This window comes from Periplaneta americana, chromosome 14, assembly GCF_040183065.1.
Source record: "Periplaneta americana isolate PAMFEO1 chromosome 14, P.americana_PAMFEO1_priV1, whole genome shotgun sequence".
Lineage (NCBI taxonomy): Eukaryota > Metazoa > Arthropoda > Insecta > Blattodea > Blattidae > Periplaneta > Periplaneta americana.
In genome coordinates this window covers 128,947,281-128,970,418 of record NC_091130.1, presented here as the reverse complement: position 1 = coordinate 128,970,418, position 23,138 = coordinate 128,947,281, and the positions used below count along the sequence as shown (strand labels likewise).

The window sequence follows — 23,138 nt, the reverse complement described above, 5'->3', positions numbered from 1 at the left end:
TTTTGCTATATTCCAACAAATTGTTATACCTTAAATGAATAAATTTCCAATTATTCAACAGATTGCTATAAATCACGCATTTGACAATTCTTTCAAAAAGCATTACACACCAAAGAAAATATGGCAAGAAAGAACAATACTAAGACTTCAGCATTTTAAAGATAAAAAAATTACAAACTCTTGATTATAAATTTAAGAAAAATATACCAAAATTAAGTGGAGACCAAATTGACAATCCATCCAATACAGCTTTTGTCAAATTTAAATAATACTCCTTATGATAATATTAAATTCTCGTCAAAAACTTGTTTATGTTGCTGAATGATATGCTTCTTCAGATTAGCTTTCAACTTTGTGCAGTGAGGGCAGTATGGACATTGCAAAGAAGGTAATTTTCCACATTCAAAACGCTGGTGACGCTGCAGATTTCTCCGCCATCGGTACACTTTCCCACAATTTGTGCAACAAAAAACACCAGGCCCATCTGACATGGAAGGAGTCGTAATTCCGTAAGGCATCAAATTTTTAAGGATGGATTCTTCTATAAAACCTATAAAATAATAGAAGTAATGTTAATTTTAGATCTCAAAATAAGTATAGATGAAAGTTGTAGCACATATGTTATTTTCATGACAAATCGATGTAGTAAGTTATCTGTACTGCAAATAAATAAATTTCACTCAGTATTCTACCTTTTACACTAAAAATTATTTTATATCTATTGCTTACTTTCATGACAGAGTGACGTGAAAATTAAGGGAGGTATAATACAGTTACATAATAAGCTTTAGAATGGACACTTCACTTATAAACACAAAAAGAAAAAAAAAAAAAAAACTCATTGTTTCAATAGGCGTATTGAAAAGAAGATTTATTACAGCAAATTTTATACTACTAATGAATTCTGTAATTCCAGTGTGTGTTAAAAGCTATCCAAACTGTTGTAGATTAAGGTTAACTATTCATTGAAATATTTTGGAATTTATAATGAAATTAAATCATGCTACTTAGGACATCACATAATATACAAAGGCTACTTCTTAATAATAATAATAATATTTATTTGTCAGAGACCAGTACATAAGACCTGGATATGACATTGTCAGGTTATACTGTATAATATATGCACGCACACACTCACACATGCACAAACAAACAAACAAACATAGGAAATAAATAGACAAATAAACGAACATAGTATAATGCACATTAATACATTTACACAAAAAAAAAGAAAAATTAAAATACAAAGAGAATAATTAAAATATAAAAGGTTATATGTCTAAAATACAATATTTACATCACAATCCATGAATTCATTCATTGACTACAAAGGTCTGTTCAGCAATCATCTATGTACACAGGACTTAAATCTATTTATTGGTATCTTCCTCACCTCCAATGATAGCTTATTAAATATATTAAAGCCATTAAAAGAGCAAGTACTGGAGCTCACACTCAATTTGCACCTTGTGTAATCTAATTTATCTTCTTTCTAGTGTTAGAAAAGTGTATTTCTGATCTAGGTTGATTCTATAAATGAATAAGCTGTAAACTGACATTACCTTTAACTCTGAAAAATAGTGGCCTACATGATTCCTTGGTGTTATTCCAGGGCACTTATTTTGTAGCAATAAGACATTACTGACTCTTGTTGCACTTCCTCATATACAAATTCCATAGTTAATGTGAGATTCAAATATTACAAAGTATACCTGTCTGAGAGTTTCCATTGAGACCAGCGGCTGTAACTTCCTAAAAACAAAAAAGTATCCTTGATAATTTCGTATGTATAGGCAATATTTTCTATGTGTTTGTGCCATCCTAATTTTGAATCCAAATAAAAACCTAATATCTCAACGCACGATATTTCATTATCTAGTGTGCTGGAGAGGTATAAGATCAGTTTTATAGTTTTTTTCTCATTTAGAATTAGCCTGTTTGATTGAAACCATTGCTTAGCTATGTTAAGATTATTGATCTGTGAAAACTTCAGCTAGTTAAGATTTGAGTGAGATGTTATTAACAGTGTTTGCAACTTAGGAGAGTACCAAGTTTTAAAAGCTTTGAGTTTTTAATGTACTATTTTCAGTTAGATAATCTTGCATTAACTTTTTTTCTTTGTGTTGTAATGAAAAGCAGGTTTCGAAGCAATTTACAAGATAATTTATAAAATTTTGAAATGATAGGTCAACCTTTGTCCAGATGATTAATGGGTTCCAATCTTGAACCTGTCATATCACAAAATTTAACAAAATAATTGTCACAAAAGTCGCATTACTAGTTTGTATTCATTCTTGTCATGAGAGAGATATGTTTTTCTACCATAACATGCATTTTAAGCCCTGTGATCAAAGAATCAAAAGTTATGGGGGATACTTCACGGTAGATTTTTGGGATATCTGTAAAAAAAGTAATCAAGACATGCTTCATATCTGGTTAAGCTAAGGATAGTGGGATACAAATTATGGCACTTAAGCAAGTTTGAGAAATCCCATTAACACATTAAGTGTTCACATGGCTTCCGCGGCTGGTGTACATGGTCTCTGGATAAACTTCGGGGCTTATACCACGTTGTCTTGGTGTTGGTGGCTGACATTTCGACTGCTGTGTTGTCATCTTCAGAGCTGAGCAAACTATTTCTTTATCCAATTTTCTCAGCTCTGAAGATGACAACACAGTGGTCGAAACATCAGCCACCAACAGCAAGACAACACGGTATAAGCCCCGAAGTTTATCCAGAGACCACCCCATCTCATTACTTGATTCAGTGAGATTATTTAAATATGTACCAATAAGTTAGAATTTATAAAACAGTTATATTACCGGTTGTTCTGTATGGTTGTGAAACTTGGACTCTCACTTTGAGAGAGGAACAGAGATTAAGGGTGTTTGAGAATAAGGTTCTTAGGAAAATATTTGGGGCTAAGAGGGATGAAGTTACAGGAGAATGGAGAAAGTTACACAATGCAGAACTGCACGCATTGTATACTTCACCTGACATAATTAGGAACATAAAATCCAGACACTTGAGATGGACAAGACATGTAGCACGTATGGGCGAATCCAGAAATGCATATAGAGTGTTAGTTGGGAGGCCAGAGGGAAAAAGACCTTTGGGGAGCCGAGACGTAGATGGGAAGATAATATTAAAATGGATTTGAGGGAGGTAGGATATGATGGTAGAGACTGGATTAATCGTGCTCAGGATAGGGACCAATGGCGGGCTTATGTGAGGGCGGCAATGAACCTTCGGGTTCCTTAAAAGCCAGTAAGTAAGTAAGTAATGTACCAATAATAATTATTTTAGTAACTTATTACATTTAATAATAGCAGCTAGGACTGCCCACCTCAAACTTTTGAAAGAATATGGGAATATCTCCACTTGGAGAGTGACAGAATGATATTAAAGTAGTAAGCCTTAGGTAGTCATATAATGTTCGCGTAGGCTTCCGCGGCTGGTGTACATGGTGTGTGGATAAGCTTCAGGGCTTCTACCGTGTTGTCTTGGTGTTATTGGCTGACGTTTCGACCGCTGTATTGTGGCCATCTTCAGAGCTGTTGTTGGATAAGGAAATAGTCTGCCAGCACTTATATATATAGTAGTCTCGATGGGGGGAGTACTTGCTGTGATAGGTCGTAGGTTCTCCTTCTGGCATCTGATTGGGCCTATGTTGTCCAATCCGGTTGAGGTCTGTATGAAGGGGAGTATTCATATTAAATACTGGCCCTCATAAGGTCCGAAAGAGTGACCTTGATACCGTGTCCGATGTCCGGATGAAGGGGGGCGCCGAGTACATGTGGAGACCTGGCTTCTCGTTCCTAAGTATGATCTTGGAATAGACTTCCCCATGAGTTGCTCAGTTGTAACCCCTCGTCCTTGTTGATGTTGTTTGATGTGGAAGGCTTTGTGGAAGGTCTTTCGTACCTTATGAGGGCCAGTATTTAATATGAATACTCCCCTTCGTACAGACCTCAACCGGATGGGACAACGTAGGCCCAATCAGATGCCAGAAGGAGAACCTACGACCTATCACAGCAGGTACTCCCCCCATCGAGACTGCTATACAGAGTGTTTAAAAAATACGGGGCATAATTTCAGGTATGTATTTCCCACACATAGACAATCAAAATAGTTCATTACAACATGTGTCCGGAAATGCTTCCCAAACTCCAGGAGTATTGCGTATGTCCTCAGAACATGCCACAATTCGATTCCGAAGGGATTCCAAATCAGGCACCGGAGACGAATAAACCAATGATTTTAAATGGCCCCACAAGTAGAAATCGAAAGGGTTCAGATCAGGTGAGCGTGGAGGCCAAGCAATTGGGCCACCTCTACCTATCCATCGATCAGGGAACCTTCGATCCAAGTACCGGCGAGCCGTACGACTGAAGTGTGCAGGAGCGCCATCATGTAAGAAGTGAATGTGTTGACGATTGATCAGTGGAGTGTCTTCTAAAACATAAGGTATGGTGTTTTCCAGGAAGTTTATGTACACCTGCCCCGTAAGTCTGTTTGATTTGAATACATGTCGCACAGTCTAACGCCTACACAACACTGAATGTAACCTTCGCCTCGGAATGAACTGTCAGAGTGCCCTCTTAATGTCTCCTTTGACGGCAACGACCTGCGGAAAGAAAAACATTCCAGTGAATTTCAATGTTATGAAGGCCATAACTCGGAAATAAAGCGTTTCCAGACACATGTTGTAATGAACTATTTTGATTGTCTACATGTGGGAAATACATTCCTGAAATTATGCCCCGTATTTTTGAAACACCCTGTATATATAAGTGCTGGCAGACTATTTCCTTATCCAACAACTGCTCTGAAGATGGCCACAACACAGCGGTCGAAACGTCAGCCAATAACATCAAGATAACGCGGTAGAAGCCCTGAAGCTTATCCACACACCAGTAATATAATGTGATTACACAGACTTCACATATTTTGTCAATACAGTAAGCCAGTCCACCGCTGTGGAGTAACGGTTAGCATGTCTGACTGTGAAATGAGCAGGCTTGGGTTCAAATTGTGGTTGGGACAAGTTACCTGGTTGAGGTTTTTTCCGAGGTTTTCCCTCAACCCATTGAGAGCAAATGCTGGGTAGCCTTCGATGCTGAACCCCAGACTCATTTCGCTGGCATTATCACTTTCATTTCACTCAGATGCTAGATAACCATCGAAGTTGATAAAGCATTTTAAAATAGTGTAAATCAATAAAAAGTATAGTAAGACTATAGATTTATTACTTTAAATTTCAGATTCTTTTCTAAGAAAATGCATACAGCACCATTTTTCAATCGTGTGCAACAATATGCATTCCCTAATTGAAATTTAAAATGAATATACAGTGAGTCAATGTTCATTTATTAGACTCGGATTTTCATTTCCAATTTCAAAAACTATGGGCATTGATATGAATTATCCATTTTGAATCTTGCGTACACTACTTTTAACACTTGTATATAAGTAATTGATTAACTAGCGGACTTACTCGTGTTAATTATGTAAGTCTGTGCGGCTTACAGCTGTTTTGGTGCTTCATCACACCATCCTCAGAGCCTACTAGATCTCGGCATCATCTCGAACTTCTCTGCCTGTTATGTGGGTGCGTTTCATTGTTGAAAGGTGTTGAAAAGTGGAGTCAAATATACCACAGGCACATAACAGGCAGAGAAGTTCGAGATGACGCCGAGATCTAGTAGGCTCTGAGGATGGTGTGATGAAGCACTGAAACAGCTGTAAGCCGCACAGACTTACATAATTAACACGAGTAAGACCGTTAGTTAATCAATTACTGATATGAATTAGTTTGAGCATAAACCTGGACACAAAAAATCTTCCAATTGGGCTGGTTTCTTCGGATTTCTGCTAGAGGTGCAAGTGATCCTGATTTTTCCCTGGACATATCTTGATATGAGGTCACTTGATTGTTGGGCTTTGGAAATAGGCCTATGGCGCTGGTTCAAAAGGTGTAGCTGGAAGAGATGAACATTGTTCACTTATGACAGCTACTGGATGGACTTGATGTGCGTTTGTTTGAGTGTTGGGCTCTGGAAGTGTGGTTTAAACAGCTGATTCATGAGACGTAGTTGGAAAAACTGGAGATTGTTGGTTTGTTAGGGTTGCAGAATTGTATTTTTACTTATTTCTGATAATTTCTGTATTTCTTTGACAAGAATGTTATATATTGTATCTTTGTCAGTCCTGTTCATACACTGATCATGTCATGTGAAGAGCTTCTATCTAGCATATTTATTTTAAAAAAATATTATGTTTTGTAGTTGTGAGTTCATTCTCTTCTTTTCTTTGTTGACAATGACGTTTTCGAGGAAATCATGCCTGTAAAGTAGGCTTAATTTAAGAAGCATGGTGTTACTTACCTTTTCTGATCTTGGATAGTTGTTCTCTCAGTGTTCTAATCATTGTGTTGCCATAATTTTTATTTACGTTGTTGGAGCCCCCAATCACTATATATCACAGTTCACATTTTCTTAGCACTTCTTTAATTGGAGCAAACTATACCATATTTTTACATATGTTTTGGTGTAGCAGTAGCAGTAGTAATAATAATAACAATAATAATAATAATAATAATAATAATAATAATAATAATAATAGTAACAACAACAATACGTCCGAATAGGCAGAGATGACGTAAGCAAAGTACTTTCCTCGACCTTCCAGTCTTTCTTCACAGTATAGACGTTAGGCTGAGTGCATTCTAGGTAAACACAAATATTAGAATAAAATTAAAATATGTGAGCATTCCTTCTTTCATCTAGATTCATATAGCTTTCAAAAACTTTAATTTTATATTCCTCAATATACCAGACAATGATTTGGAACATGCACCATAGGAATTTCAACGCTAAAATTTATATTTTTTTATATTAGCTCCCCTAATATTATATAATTACATTATAATTTTTTTTTACTTCATTTCATTACTCCTCAATGTATTTTCATCTCATGTTTCTCAGAAATCAAATTGTATTTTATTTTTAAATTTATCATTGTTCCGTATTCTCTCCGCAATCATATTGTATTTTTCATTTAACCTCTGCTTTGTATTCTGGATCCTAGTGGTCAGCCGTAGATTTCGGCCAGATGTCCCAAATTGTGGAATTTGTTGCTAGAGTTTCTTGTAGAGAAAAAAAATGCTGCATCCATTTGTTTTATTAAATAAATATTTTGATTATAATACCACAGTATAGTATATACAGTCACGAAACTCAATATGTAGGAAATATGCATCCAATGACAGTTGAACTTCAGTTGTTAGCCATTAGGATCGCTACTATCGCCTCATCACAGACAATGCAAAATAGTACCGGCACAGTCTATTGTTCCCAGTACTCTCAGTTGCTAACTGCTTGGAGCGCTGTATCACGAGAAATGCAAAAAATCACCTCAAGCTTCGTGACTGTATGATATTAGACTGTGGTAATACCATTTAATGATTTGAACTTTTTATTCAGATTAACAAATGAACCATAAATAACAATATCTTTGCATTCAATTGTTTTTACTAATCCATGGCCAATTACGATTAGCATGCATTAAAAATTAGTGCAGTTTCTGTAGTGGAATTATTTTTTATTATTTTTTTTAATTTTTTATCCCAGTAAAATATTGTTTTTAATGATATGATTGGATACAGAATTATTTTCTCTACAAAAAACTTTAATGACATTTTCTTCTATAATAATTAGTGGAGTTAATATAACAAAATACAAATTTTAGCATTGAAATCCCTATGGTGCGTGTTTCAAGTCACCACATTGTTGAGTATTACAGATAGGCCCACATAGTTTCGTACAGAAATTTACGGATATATTTTTTGGATCAGAAAGCTCGTATTTTACAATACAGCATTTTAGACACTAAGTATAAGCAAAACGGACAGTCCATAATTAAGTTAAAAGCCACACCTATCAACTATCTGGTAATATTTTTAATGAAAGTTACACACATTATTATTTGTAGGCTAATTAATAAATCCACGACCTTTAATTAAATTAAACGATACAGCATGCAAGTAACTTTCAACAATGTAAAACTCAACAAAGAATTGAAGGGTTCAGAGCCATAGTGGGCCAAGCACCATTTATTAAAAATGGAGAAAACAAGGGTTAAAGTTAAGTGGATACCATAGTTTAATGAAGATTGACATATCATTTAGTTTTAATGTGTATACTTTATATTACTTGCTATATGTTTCCATTGAATTATGGTAATAACTTCATTTTAACCCTTGTTTTCTACAGTTTTAGTAAATGGCGCTTGGCCCACTATGGTTCTGAACCCTTCAATTAGGAATGTTCAATTGAAATTTTAATTGAAAACCTTATTATTACTAACTTATATAATTAAGTAATATATTTTACATCGGCGAAAAAGAATGGCCTGGCATAGGCAATGGAGGAAATTTGCTTTTCGTCTAAGAGACCGGATGGTCGTCCGTTGTTTTGTGACTGTCCTGTGATGTCTCTGCAGTGGTCCTACAACCAGAGAGGACCACAATGTGTAGATGATTCAGAAGCAATAACCTCCCTCCCCTATACCACAATGGTCTGAAAATCGGTATTACAGAGGAGGTAAAACAGATAAAGAAAGAATGAAAGGAGAAGAAGATACGAAAAGGAAGTAGAAAAATAATAGGATTAGGAAATATGAATTGCATAAATGACTTAATGCTACTCTTTTACTAAATATAATTTTACTTGACCATGTATTTCAGTTGTTGACTCAATATCTTACCAACAATACAATATGAGCAAATGCTGGGTAACTATCGGTGCTGTACCCCGGACTCATTTCACCTGCATTATCACCTTCATCTCATTCAGACGCTAAATAACCTAAGATGTTGATACAGCGTCGTAAAATAACCTACTACTTACCAACAATATCACAGAAGTGCAACCAATTCTGAAGCTGAGTCAAAGGGGACAGTTACGAACAATACATAATTATATAAGTTTTGAAATTTCAAGATATAGAAGGAAAAATATAAATATATTTAAATGAGATGGTAAGGACTGTTGTATGAGAATGATCATCATTCCTATCAATAAGAATAATTTAATATCAAGACAAAGATGAATATTACATTACATAAGCAGCAATGTATTTTAAGATGTGATTGTGTCACTGGTTTAATGATCATTCACTTTTTGCAAGAAATCAGAGCATTATAAATTGAAACATAAAGCAATGTATGACCTATGAAAACAGTAATTGTACAAACCAAGGAGAAAAAAGGCTCTGTATTATTACATTATGCACAGAAAGGCTCAGTACACACACTCTTCAATAACTGGGTTTAAATTTATTGCACAGTTGAATTCTCTTGTGTTCTTCCTTTGGATATTCCTACATTGTTAGATACTTTTTATGCATATGTTTTACATGCCTCTTATGATTGCTTTTGGCTGTTGTATGAGAATGATCATCATTCCTATCAATAAGAATAATTTAATATCAAGTCAGAGATGAATATTACATTACATAAGCAGCAATGCATTTTAAGATGTGATTATGTCACTGGTTTAATGATCATTCACTTTTTGCAAGAAATCAGAGCATTATAAATTGAAACATAAAGCAGTGCATGACCTATGAAAACAATAATTGTACAAACCAAAGAGAAAAGAAGGCTCTGTATTATTACATTATGCACAGAAAGGCTCAGTACACACTCTTCAATAACTGGGTTTAAATTTATTACGCAGTTGAATTCTCTTGTGTTCTTTCTTTGGATATTCCTACATTGGTAGAGAATTTTTATGCATATGATATATATGTCTCTTGAGATTGCTTTTGGCTTTTGTACGGTAATTACATAATGGACAGTGAAACCTTGGTTCCTTGCCACATTGCTGACGGTGTGTATGAAGATTTCTGTAATACCGATACACTTTTCCACACATTGTACAGGGAAAAATTCCAGGTCCATCTCTTGCAATACAACTTGTAAAACGTTCCTGAGTCCCGTTGGAACCTGACTGCATACAGCCCACTTCAAGATATCGACAGTCAACCAGATCTTGCATTCTTCCATCAGTCACATCTTCATAATATATGCCTGGATGAAAGAAAAATATATTTCAATATATCATAATCTTAAGCAACAAGAATTATGAAGAAATCGCCTATAAAACATATTTTCCTTTCTTCAAACCTTTCGTCATTATATTATGCCCTCAATGTAAGATTTATGTATTAGCAAATAACACAAGATCTTTTCTTTAAGTGACGATACAAATTCAATACATTAAGTAATACTAAATTATTAATATAATTATTATATTATGAATACATATTCATAAATTTATTTCATATGCTGAAAATATTAACATTTAATTGTACAGTGGATTAAAACACCAGATTTTCTGATGCATTCCTAATGGGATAAGGTATTGTCATAAATAATTTCCTGAATTAGCCCCAACAAATCTCGTCTTTTATTTCTGACGCAGTTATAAAAGTGGAATATTTCAATATTAGAAGTACAGTTCTCACATTTTTCTTTAGCAGTACTTTAGCGATAGAAAATCTGAAAAAGTACAAGTCTCCAGGTATCGATCAAATTCCAGCAGAATTAATACAAGAGGGTGGAAGTGCATTATATAGCGAAATTTATAAACGTGTACTTGCTATTTGGGAAAGGGAAATTGTACCAGAACAATGGAAGGAGTCCATAATTGTACCTATTTTTAAGAAGGGGAACAAAACCAACTGTGGTAACTTTCGAGGAATATCACTTTTGTTGACGTCATACAAAATTTTGTCCAATATTCTTTTGAGAAGATTAGCTCCGTACGTAGATGAAATTATTGGGGATCATCAGTGCGGTTTTCGGCGTAATAGAGCAACTATTGATCAGATTTTTTGTATTCGACAGATATTGGAGAAAAAATGGGAGTATAAGGGTACAGTACATCAGTTATTCATAGATTTCAAAAAGGCGTATGACTCGGTTAAGAGGGCAGTATTATATGATATTCTTATTGAATTTGGTATTCCCAAGAAACTAGTCCGATTAATTAAAATGTGTCTCAGTGAAACATACAGCAGAGTCCGTATAGGTAGTTTCTATCTGATGCCTTTCCAATTCACTGCGGGCTAAAGCAGGGAGATGCACTATCACCTTTACTTTTTAACTTCGCTTTAGAATATGCCATTAGGAAAGTTCAGGATAACAGGCAGGGTTTGGAATTGAACGGGTTACATCAGCTTCTTGTCTATGCAGATGATGTGAATATGTTAGGAGAAAATCCACAAACGATTAGGGAAAACACGGGAATTTTACTGGAAGCAAGTAAAGCAATCGGTTTGGAAGTAAATCCCGAAAAGACAAAGTATATGATTATGTCTCGTGACTAGAATATTGCACAAAATGGAAATATAAAAATTGGAGATTTATCCTTCGAAGGGGTGGAAAATTTCAAATATCTTGGAGCAACAGTAACAAATATAAATGACACTCAGGAGGAAATTAAACACAGAATAAATATGGGAAATGCGTGTTATTATTCGGTTGAGAAGCTTTTATCATCTAGTCTACTGTCAAAAAATCTGAAAGTTAGAATTTATAAAGCAGTTATATTACCAGTTGTTCTTTATGGTTGTGAAACTTGGACTCTCACTCTGAGAGAGGAACATAGGTTAAGGGTATTTGAGAATAAGGTGCTTAGGAAAATATTTGGGGCTAAGCGGGATGAAGTTACAGGAGAATGGAGAAAGTTACACAATGCAGAACTGCACGCATTGTATTCTTCACCTGACATAATTAGGAACATAAAATCCAGACGTTTGAGATGGGCAGGGCATGTAGCACGTATGGGCGAATCCAGAAATGCATATAGAGTGTTAGTTGGGAGACCGGAGGGAAAAAGACCTTTGGCGAGGCCGAGACGTAGATGGGAGGATAATATTAAAATGGATTTGAGGGAGGTGGGATATGATGATAGAGACTGGATTAATCTTGCACAGGATAGGGACCGATGGCGGGCTTATGTGAGGGCGGCAATGAACCTTCGGGTTCCTTAAAAGCAATTTGTAAGTAAGTAAGTAAGTACTATTCAATTATTAATTTTCTTTCAATCTTAAATGGGGTGGGGGGGGGGCATTGCTCTATCCTGCCCCACAAATGATGCCTCTGAATATAATAAAATAGAATAGGTACAACAGAATGCAGACTATAAAGATACAGGTTTCAATGCAGTAAATATACAATTTATTATTTTGGACAAGTAAAGCAATTGTACAGAGATTCTCAGTGAACGCTAATGTAACATAGGCTATGTTGGCTGACCACTGTCGCTGTTTATCTTCACAAATGCCCAGTGCAATTCAGTCATGGATACATACAAGCAGTATGAACTGTAGTATTATATACCCTGCAAAAAATATGCCATGAATTATTTCGCATAATTATGTTAATTAGTAGCCTAATTTATCACTACGGATTTCTAGTTCTATGCCTATTTTGTTTGTTACATCCTAGACGTATGTTATTTAGATATCTCTACATTTCATGTACACAGGATCCCCCTATTAAAATTCTATAGAACCTAAAACATCTAAATTAACCATAAACTCCTATATCGTCATCGTCATCATCATCATCATCGTCGTCGTCGTCGTCCTCATCATCATCATCATCATCATCATCATCATCATCATCATCGTCCTTGCAGGTATTAGGCCTAGTGGCCTGTTATAGTCTCCATCCATGTTTTCAGGGGGCGTCCCAAAGATCGTCTTCTATGTGGTATATGGCGGAGAATTTGTCTTAGGAGTCTGGAATGGTCCATCCTATTGACATGGTTAAGCCATTTTTGTCTACAGCGGTTGAGATGTTCATAAATAAGTGTAATTTCCAATTCTTTTGTAATTAGTTCATTCCTTTTGTGGTCAAGCAAGCTGTAGCCGGCAGTCCTCCTTAGAAATCTCATTTCCGCAGTTGTTAGGCATTGAACATCTGAGTTTCGGACAGTCCAGGCCTCACTACCATACATGAGGACAGGTCTTGCTAGAACTTTATATGCTTTTAATCTGGTATGTTTTTTGGGTTTTCGTGGATGTGAAAACCTGGTTGATGGTTCTTATGGCTCCATTAAAATGTTGAATATTTTCAGATATATCAGTAATAGGTAAATATGTCAAATTATAACCTAAATATTTAAATGAGTTTACCTGTTCTAACGTATGGTTCCAAAGCAAATTTTACTCCTAACTCATAAACTCCTATAAATGCCTAAAAACTATGTTTTTGCCTGAAAAGCACCTTTTTAGTATTTTGAGTATATTTAAAATAAAAATACCAGTACAAAAATGCAAAATTTCCCAAAAAGGATCTCTTACAGACAAACACTTGTCTGGCAAGTTTGTTTCATATTGGTCTTAGAAGGTAAGGGAAGAAGATTTTACCTAATTTCCTGGAACTGAAATTCGTTTGAAAAAGTCCATCCTAGCATAAAAAGGGTAGTAGGTTGTTTAGGTTAGATGAGAGCTTACAAATTAGTTTTCGTGTCAGTGTACTCCCATTATCGGAAATGAAACTGACCAATCAGCAATCAGTCTCTTTCACTGATAGAATTTCAGTCTTCAGTTCAGTAGAACTCATTGTCAGTACCAGTCCTCTGTACATAAATTATTCCTAAAATGTAATATTTACTAAAATTAAAATTAGGAATTTTATATAAACTTCTATAAGTCCTAAATTGTATTTTATAAAGTTCTAAATCTCTCTTTTTAGCACCTTGAAATCCGTTCCTATTTATACATATTACATTTTATTTTGTAATTCGATGTTATAAAACATTAATACCAGCAGAACTGATCCCAGACTGATTTTATTTTTCATGAAGCTGCATGGCCATGTTCCATCACGTAATAACAGATACTGGTCAACAGTACTCGTATGATGAAAAAGTAAGAGTGTGGTGTTCGTCATTGCCCATAGAGGAGTGTGGTGTTCGTCAGTGCCCATAAAACTGTTGAAAAAAAAAATAGCAGTGCGAAGTAATACATAAGTCTCATTTTAGAAACACTGTATGATGAATTATCATACTATGAAGAACATTTCACGGCGTATTTTCAGCATAACACCACAGCTTACACTGCTAATGATGGAATTGCATCAGGCAAACAGCAACAGTAATGTGGGAACTTAATCACTGGTTGACCAACAAACATTACATCAACTTTCACTGAGACCCTCTATATTTTATTGAAGTCTCCCATTTTGTCATGTTACGAGAAATATAATGGGCAAGGACAATGTGAAAATATGCTTTTTTTATTCACTGTACTAGTAGTAATAGTAATAGTACTAGGGTACAGTACTATTTAAATAAATTTTCAAGTTTGAAGGTTATTTTGCATCAATGAGATGACAGGCTGATTATGAATTGCCAAATAGGAACAAATTAGAAAGGATTTGGCCTTTATCTATTATGAACTATTACCCCAGCATCGAAGGTATTTAAGAAAAAAAAAAGCATTGATTTGCTAAATTTCATCTCTGAATTATGAAAAATTATGCCAAGAATCGAGTACATAGAAAGAAGATAAATAAGAGAGTTTTGCTAATAAAAACTCTTATGTTATTCCTTTTTTTTTTTTTTTTACAAATTTGAGCACTGAATGCAATTAATGATGAGAATGATTTGATTCTGATCACGTGAGCATAATGTTAAAGTTTCAGAGCATAGCATTACACTGGTGATTTCACACTTTACTTCTATAATACTGGTACATTAAAAGTCTAGATAAAACATAAGTGCTTTCTTTATTTGCATATAAGTTAGGAAGAAAAGATGGTAGAAAACTGTCAGGACAAGCAAGAATGCACTGACAAAACCTGTCTTTGTCCACCATGAACTCTCCGAGTTTCGAACATAAATTTATAAATAGCAAATTACCAATTTTTATCTACCCCAGATCTAGATCTATGACTTGCACAAAAGGCATTTTCACAAAAGAATCAACAGTAGCAATAATCAATTCCTTTATTTATACATAAATATCATAACATACATTATAGTACCTATGTATTTCTTTTTAAATGTCTACAACATTGCTCAATGCATAGCCGTTTTCATGAAGAAACATGAATGTTCTGTTCATTAAGTAAGTCGATATATTCTATTATTTTTATTCATGAGTTTTTTCTTGAAACAACGAAGTTAATATATACATGCTAATTATACCCCATGAAGAGAAATGAAATAGAGTTTTACTTTGAAATACTTTATCCGCACTCAATAAATTCGACCATGACAAATTAATGTGCTCAAAATATTGATTCAAATAATTCACAACTGACTCTTGAAGAAGTTCCAACAGGAATTATACTTTGAACATGACCTTCATTTAAAGTAGTCATTGGTTGTCAGGCAGTGGCGGTTCCTCGGGGGAGGGAAGGGAGGAACGTCCTCCTCACATTTTTTTTTTCTTTTGAAAGTAAATACCAACTAAAATATGTGCCTTGAAATTCGAGGAAGATTCGATAATTTTTAAGTTCTCAGCTATAAGAAAACCTCGGTTGATCGAGTTTTAAACAACGTGCGCTTATGTGCTGCTAGAAAACTGTGAGAAAGATGCGAGATTGTTTGTGTGGAGGAAAGTCAATCCATTCCTCCTTCACTGCAGTTAACACACATAGACAACAGCGCACTAGCGGCCAGAGAAAGAAGCAGAGTTTTAAAGCAAGTAAATGAACGGAGAGGGAGGAGATCCTCCTCTGAATCAGCGCATGGGCGGGAAATAGAAACCGACTAGTAAGCTCGCTACCGCTGCCATCTAACGATTTTGCATTCAACCAGACTATAACACATCTAGGAGGAGGCACAATAAAAACAGTTTTAAACCAAAGCTACGAAAGATACCATATAAGCTTTTTTTAAAATCATAAATAAAAAATATTATTCATTGCACTTTATATAGGCTACTTTACATGGTTTGAAACTTTCAAGGATATTTGAAAGTTAAAGTTGAGTTTATATAAAACAGAGAGGAACTAGTTAGTTCTACGTTAGTATCGCTGGTCTTTTGGCCCCTGAAATTCACTTTCATTCATTGTCTACTAGACAGGGCAACAGCCACACGACCTGAACTTGTAAAATGTACATGTGGCAACACAGACCACGTGGGTGGGTGCAGTGTTCTCGCTTTCCTCAGATTATTTCCCATTTCCACTTCCGTAAAACAGTTCCGATTACTTGTTAGTAGCTGGTCCCTTCCAACACATGTGATGCTGTAGTGTGCGCGAGAAATGCTGCGAGGTTGTGAATTTCCTTGTAATTGTTAATTTGTGCAATTATTCAACAATGAATGGAAGTGAAAACATAATATATTTTGTAAAATTTAGGAAACTCAGTTTACAAGGACAGATTATTGCTATACAGAAGGGAAGGCCAACCCCAACACTACCTGGTGTTACATGTATGCATGTAGGCTAATTTGTAGCATGTTTCATTCAAGAAGGTATCATTTCGTGCTGTTAACTTCTTTCCTCCTCTTAAGAAATACACAGGAGCCGCCACTGTTGTCAGAAGCCTTCCAGTATTATTAGCATAATAAAAGGTTGTTTAAATATGAAACTAAAACAGCTTGCAGTGGCATCATCAGGTGAGTTAGTACTTTACTGTCCATTATGTCCAGATCTTTATCCTAATGAGTGAATTCTGTCTGTGTCTCTTACCTTGTACATTTTATGAAATGTAATTTCTTATGTCTGATGTTTAATCTTGATGTGTTTTTTTAAATTGCTCTTTATCTTGGTACGATGTGGACAGTAGGGACATAGGAAACGTGGCTCTTTGCCACATTCTTGACGAACATGACTTTGAAGATTTCTGTACCATCGATATGTTTTTCCACACATATTGCATGTGAAAGTCCCAGGTCCATCATTCACCATCCAATTTTTCGGCTTGCCATAGGTCTCATCTACACCAAACTGTATAGTGGCATTTGTGGCAATAAATCTTGGCTTAGACTTAGTTCTGCTGCGCCTAAAGTATTTGCAGTTTAGATCTGAAATATAGAAAACAAAATCAGTGACAGCACTGAGACAACAATTACTAAAACCCCATTTTAATAAAGTTAAAAAAATATTATTAAAAAAGTAGGATTAAGGGAAGATGTAAAGAAGCATGGAAATCAATTGTATTCTTTAAATAAATTTTTTTTAAATTTATTTCTGTACTTCTCATTTATCATTATCCATTCTGATTGTTACATCAATTGCTTAGTATCAGAAGTCAATCCGGATTTCCTTTCTACATAAACTTTTATAAACTATTTTCCTTTTGAAAATCGTTTTATTAGTTTGTACTTAAGGATTTTATACTTACCAGAATATAACATAGGCCAGCGAAAATGGAAGTAGTAATTTTACTAAGACAGACATAAATACTGGTATAATAAAACGGTGTATTAAAATCACATAATTTCTCTTTCATAGGCTGGAAGTTAATGAACGTAATAAAACACAGATATATATGTATGTTCATATTCAGAAGATGATGGAAATATTTTTTATTTTAATTGGTTATTTAACGACACTGTATCAACTACTAGGTTATTTAGCGTCGATGAGATTGGTGATAGCGAGATGATATTTGGCGACATGAGGCCGAGGATTCGCCACAGATTACCTTTCATTCACATTACGGTTGGGGAAAACCTCGGAAAAAAACCCAACCAGATAATCAATCCAAGCGGGGATCGAGCCCACGCCCGAACGTAACTTCAGACTGGCAGGCAAGCGCCTTAACCGACTGAGCCACGCCGGTGGCTTGATGGAAATAACATCGAAACTAGTTAATCAGGTAAAAATAACACCATAATTTAAATATTAACACAATCAAGTTGTTATTTATATAATCTAAATACCGATAACTTAATAGTTCATCAGTGATTATATAGGGTGAACTGTAAAGTAACGTTATTAAATTCAAGGGGTATTCTTTGAGATATTTCGAACAGAAAAGTTTAATAAAATTTTGCTCGTTTTTGCTTCCTTTTCGAGATTAAAAATCGTTTTATATGAAATATTTCATAGCATGTTTTCGGAAAGCCACTGATTTGATTCCCAATATGCTCAGTAAATTTAAGAGAGTAGTGTATTATGATAATAAGTGATTTAAAGAATTTTAGTTTTGTCTTTTAAATGTGCAAAAATTTGATCCGAACTAATGTAATTTTTTGTTCTGAAAAGGAATTTTAAAACAGTACATTTATTCGGGTTGCACAATAAGACTCTACCAATATTACATTAAAATAAATTTTAAAAAATACCTACATCGTGCATCATTGTACTCATGCTCGATCTCTCTCCCTTTTTTTCCACATGAATAGAAGTAAGTGATGGAGCAATGGAAGATTTTACCATGATCCTGAGAATGGCACGCAATCCATTTCATATTTTTGGGCAGTGGTAAACCATGGAAAGTGAATCTGTGGGTAGAAGGTTTCTCTCTTCAATGCCAGAGTGGATTTAGAAAAGAAAGAACGTGCACCAATAACATGTTCCAAGCAAGAAGAGAATTTCATTTGGAAATGAATATGGCCTTTTTTATACTTTATAGAAACAGAGTAGAGTGAGTAGTTTATTGTCACATTTCGTTTTCATAAATCAGTTCAGATAAACTGGAAAAAAAGTGGACTCATTGCTAGCAACTTAATCTAAAATACAAGAACTTATATAGCCTACCACGGCTAAGCTAAATTTAAAACATTTGAGCTATTCCTAGAAGAAATAATAAAGTACTTACCAGTACCAGAAACAAATTGAAAATCGGATATTACGTAACATAACAGGATATATCGAACTACAAACATAAAAATAAAAACAAATGATAAAATGCCAAATTTAAAACAAATTAATGGAGGCATCAATGGGGTTTCTCATTGCCATTTATTTTGTTTATGCCGAATATATGTATAAACTTCAGAGATTCTAGATGAAATAACATTATTTATACTAAACGAATTATAACAAACCATAACACGAAATTCAACACAATAATAAATGCCGATGATATGGTACTCATGTCTAATTCAGGATATGATTTACAAACAGGTGTTTTTCTTTTGAACAATATTTTGAACGATTTTGATATGAATATTTCATCCTCGAAAACTAACACCACATTTTATTTAGGCCAACAACCTGTAAGAAGTAAAATAGTAATGCAGAAGAAAATAATGGGCCAAGTAAACAGATTAACAATCTACTGAGTGTTCCAACGATAAGTACCGGTTTATTTGTCGGCTGCTAGGCAGCGGCGGTGGCTGAGCAACTGAGAAGAAAAAATTGACGAAGTTGGAGCTGCTTTGAAACTTTCACCTAAAAAGTCTCTGAGACGTGTAGCACAGGAGTCTGGAATTAAAAAAATATTTGCCCATCGAGCAACAAAAATCCTCGCACAATTGAACAACTGAAAGATAACATTCGTGACACAATTAGACATATCAGTGGAGTGGAGCTCATGAATGTGAACAATGGTTGTCTATGGCGATGTGAACTCTGTGGTATACCGGTAGCGCAAAATGGTCAACACTTCCAGCAGCTACTGTCATGAGGGAGGGTACAAAATTCTGTAATTAATATAATACAGTATATAATCATTAATGTTAAATACAACATATTATGGTTAGTAAGTATGCATGTAAGTTTTAATTCGGTGAAGTGCTTTTTTAAGCGCCCAGTTGCCGGTGGTCACTCAAGCACCATGCCACCCAGCAGCTGAAGAATAAACCAGTATTTATCACTGGAACGCTCTGTAGTATATCTTCATATATGAAGATGAAAAATATTTCCAACAAAAATACTTAAATAATAACAAATATGGAACACATTAAATAAGATTTTCAAATCTAATAAAGAATTATAAGAAAAAGTGGTAAAACACTTCAACAATTCCGATTTTGCTGTGTGGTAGCAAAATTTGGACATTTTGAAAACAAGATTTAACAAGATTAAACACTGCAGATATGAAAATTTCAGGAAATAAGCTCAATATAATTTCGTAGGCCATAAAAGAAATGAAATTTATTTTTAGAAAGGAAAAATTACAAGCAAAGAATAGAAGAAAGCGAAATTCCTCTACCAACTTCGAATTACCAACTCGAAGGCAAGCGACTAGAAAGACCATTAAAACGTCTAATTGAAGATTTAATTTTTTTGTGCAGAAACGGATCACCTGGTCTAGAATCACATGTCTTGGAAGAGATGAACGATCATCCAACCAGTACAGGAGTAACGTGTGATCAGCATGAAAATCCCCACAGCCATTATAGTTGGGTTTCTAAGCTGGAGTTTGCTACCTATCGTACCTCCTCAAATCCATCATGATTCTGGGTAGGCCGAAATTTCATGAGAAAATATCTTCCCATGAGAACTCGAACAAGGGCTCATTCCATAACGCGAGTCCAAGCATGATGCTTTAGACAACACTATATTGTGGAAAATTTTCAGTGAACAGTCACAAATTGTAGTGTATGCTACCATAATCATCCTTGTAATATAATTAAAACTGCCAAAGAAATGTACATTTGTGATAACTCATGAAGAACTAACATTTCTGTTTAAATTGCATGTAAATAATATTTTAAACAAACATTTCTACAATAATAATATATAAAAGGTTATACAAAATAAACTGGTCACCAAGACGTTTCTAACTCTATAGTTTTCAGGTTCCAAATGCTGAGACTGTATGAGCTGAGAGTCTTGATTAGTTCCATACTGCCAGAAAATTTGAGTGTGTCACAGACACGATTTTTTTCACTGAAGTTATCATATTAAACAGCATAATAGACTTATAAGTTATGTTATGAGACTGAGTACAGGAATACTTCAGTCTCATTGCCATTTTTAATAAAACACACATTCATAAAAATGAACACACTTTAATGCAAACAAAACATTTATGTTGAAAAAATACAAATATTTCGTTCACAGTTACAAAAGAAATGAAGCAACATTGTATTTATAACAAATGTTAACATTAATTCTATATTATGTATAATCAAGAGTGGGTCCAACCTAATTACCAGCATTCTTACTGAGCTACGAGGTCGTTTTCTGATGGGAGGTCCATTGTGTTTTCTGAGCTTCTTGTTTAAGTCCGGCAAAAACACAATGTGTAAGTTTTCCTTATCAGTTGTTACATTAAGCTAATGGTGACATAATTCTGCTGGCACTTTACATTGTCAATGTCGGTTGTCTAAACTGTATTGAGAAATATACATATTTTTAACCATCATTCGTTAGATACACTTCTTCCTCATTGAAATATAACTAATGACGAAGAAGTCGTGCGAGTTGTTTAGGGAAGTTTCGGCGCCATTTTCCAGAGACTACACAGCCACTGAAACAATGTATTGTTAAAAAATTTCAATGAGGAAAATGCTTGCTGTACTATGTACCTAACCATTTAAGCAGAGAGGATGGTTTTTTTTTTAATTGTTTTCCTATTTGGCGTAAAATATTAATCTTTTGTATGTAGATAGCTCATAGCTGTAGCAACTCAACCAAATATAATATAAATTTTTGAAGAAAAAAAAAAAAAAAAAATTGGGGGTCCAGATTTGAAAAAAAATATACCCAATGCAGGATTTTACTAAAACTAATATATCTAAACCATTCTTTAAGATAGATTCAAACAGTTTTTTGCACTGCACTTGCAAAAGCATGCTCTACAAACTGTCTGTAACAGAATTTTGATATTAGTCCCTACGTTTGTAAAATAAACAATTAAAATTTAATAGCACTTTTTTTATTTCCTTTTTGCAAACAAACGGAAATATTTTTAAAATGAAATCAATTAACAAAATTCTGTTAAAGAGAAAAGTTTCCTAATAGTCTAAAGAATGTGTGTTCTAATTTTCATGCATGTATCTTTAATAGTTCAGAAATTATATCCATTTTTGTCTGGCAATGTAGCAAAAAAATGAAGTTACAGGAAACAATGATAAAAGGGGGCGTGTGATTTAAAAATCCATAGCGCAGGAAGTTTAAAAATGACGTCTCAACATCCGATAAGGGCATAAATACCAATTTAAAAATCCACATTGCAGGAAGTTTAAAAATGGCGTCTCAACATCCGCTAAGGGCACAAATACCCACAAAATGTTATGCAATGTATTACAGACATATCACAGAGTATTCTAAAGATTTTTTTTTTAATTTACTCATTTTTCACCAAAAAATATAGTCCTCTCCCCTTAAAACAATTCAAACAACTGACTGAGACAATGTAAAGTACCAGAATAATTGTGTCACCTGCCTAGTGTAACAGCTAATAGGAAAAACCCATATATTGTGTCCCAGTAATTGGTGAGCTCAAAGCAAAGAAGAGACCAAGAAAACTCATACACTGCCTGTTAAAAAGCAACCTTGTGATTCGGTAAGGCTACCAGTAACTTAGGTTTGACTTCTCTGTAATATTGCATATTGATATGTTGAAATAAAATTGTCATGGCATAACGAGAGCATGCAAGTACAGCAGTACCTTGTAATAAAACAAATGCAAAGAGCCTACAGGCTAGTCAGATTATATCTTTCAAAAATAGATATGCAAAAAACTGAAAACATAAGCTACTATATTATCGTCATCAGTTTTATCATTATCATCATCACAGTCATCATTGGTATGATCATTTTCATCGTAACCCTATTCATTATTCTCCTACTATTCTTTTCACCATAAAAAATTTTACAATCATTACTGTTTATTTTATCATAGTATTAATTTTCATATCACCAGGACAGCAGTATGCTCAGACAAAAGACTAGCTGGTGTCTAGAGTTCACATATTATAGGATGAAATAATTTGAGACTCATTTGCGTTATCAACAGTCTGAGATGGAAAAACTTTCAAATAACCGTCCAACAACCATTTTGTAATACTTTCAACTTTTCTGAAATCACTCATAACAGAAATCAATAAAATATAAGATTTAAATTTCAGAAATTGTATTTTCTCGCTCAATGAGAAGTTAACAGAACTTTTTTCACAGTAAATATTGCAAACAATCACAGAAATGTAATTCTATCAATAATTAACAATGACTCAAACAATCATGATAGTAGTGCTGGCATGG

At 34.4% G+C, this 23,138-nt stretch overlaps 1 long non-coding RNA gene across 1 annotated transcript; it reads right to left on the bottom strand.

The window, feature by feature from the left end:
* Positions 1-9,078: 9,078 nt before the first annotated feature.
* LOC138713735 (uncharacterized) lies at positions 9,079-19,924 on the bottom strand. Its single transcript, XR_011335975.1, has 2 exons — positions 16,725-19,924; positions 9,079-10,097 (listed from the first exon to the last, which is right to left on the bottom strand). It is a non-coding gene; the product is annotated as an uncharacterized lncRNA (long non-coding RNA).
* Positions 19,925-23,138: the final 3,214 nt, after the last annotated feature.